Source organism: Trachymyrmex septentrionalis, unplaced genomic scaffold, assembly GCF_001594115.1.
Source record: "Trachymyrmex septentrionalis isolate Tsep2-gDNA-1 unplaced genomic scaffold, Tsep1.0 scaffold244, whole genome shotgun sequence".
Taxonomy (NCBI): Eukaryota; Metazoa; Arthropoda; class Insecta; order Hymenoptera; family Formicidae; genus Trachymyrmex; species Trachymyrmex septentrionalis.
Window position 1 is genome coordinate 27,770 of NW_017305402.1, and position 1,223 is coordinate 28,992.

Sequence of the window (1,223 nt, forward strand, 5' to 3'; positions counted from 1 at the left end):
GAAAATACGCTACGTGGACGCTATGTTCTCTGTATCCGTACGTATTAAAAACAGGTACTTTTCCGTTAGGTCAGCCAACGATTTATATCGGAGAACAGTGTTTGAAGGTGATTGGCGCAGCTCCGAATTTTAATTTCGATTGTGTCGAGGGTATCATTCGGTGCACAGTACTTCCTCCACGCGATCTTTTTCACCCTATACTCTCGTACCGCGTACAAGGCAAATTGTTGTTCGGGCTGTGCCGCAATTGCTGCGAAACGTTCTCGCAGGCCGAGTGCACTCACGATCTCCCCGCCGATGGTGAATTCGTAGGAGCGTGGATATCCTGCGAATTGCGCAAGGCTCTCGAGAAAGGTTATCTCGTAACGAACGTGAGCGAAATATGGCAGTTTAGAGTCACGCGTTCGATTCTCGTACGAGACAGGGTAGCTTGTTTGCCAAATATATCAACATTTTTTTTAAATTAAAGCAGGAAGCTAGCGGATGGCCGAGCGAATGCCTGGATGACGAGAGTAAGGAACAGTACCTTCGGGAATATTAAAAAACCGAAGATTATTTGTTTTGATATTGTTTTCAATAAAAATAATATCGCCCAAAATCTTGGTTTACGTTCGGTCGCAAAGGTCTGCCTGAATTCTTTCTGGGGTAAATTCGGCCAACGAACCAATCTGCCTAATACAGAGATCGTAAAAAAATACGATCGTTCGGCGGTGTTGCTCACGAGTTCAGAGCACGAAATAACCAATATATTACCTGTTAACGACGAGGTAATATATGTTTCGTGGCAACTACGCGAACAGACGGTCGCTCCTTCTGCGCAAACCAACCCGGTGATCGCGGCTTGGACGACGGCACAAGCGCGACTAATATTATATAAATATTTAGAGAAGTTAGGTAGTCGCGTTTTGTATTGCGATACAGACTCGTGTATCTATGTAAACAGAGGCGAACAGAGCGAGTACGAGCCGCGTACGGGAAATTTTCTGGGCGATATGACGGACGAGCTCGAGAGCTACGGCCGGGGCAGTTTTATCGAGTCGTTCGGAGGCCCGAAATTCTACGCGTACATCGTCCGTACACCGGAAGGTCGCCGACACGAGATCTGTAAAGTTAAGGGAATTACGTTAAATTATAAGAACTCGCGTATTATAAATTTTAATAGTATTAGGAAATTAATAATAGATAATGAAAGAGAAAGACGCGATGAAGAAGAAGAAGAAGAA

The 1,223-nt window shown here is 44.8% G+C and overlaps 1 long non-coding RNA gene across 1 annotated transcript in view; it reads right to left on the bottom strand.

Moving 5' to 3' along the window:
* Positions 1–268: 268 nt before the first annotated feature.
* Positions 269–1,223, bottom strand: part of LOC108748825 — a 19,488-nt gene continuing 18,533 nt past the window's right edge. The window contains exon 3 of the long non-coding RNA XR_001939326.1: positions 269–279. This is a non-coding gene — a long non-coding RNA (uncharacterized LOC108748825). The remainder of the gene's footprint in view (positions 280–1,223) is intronic.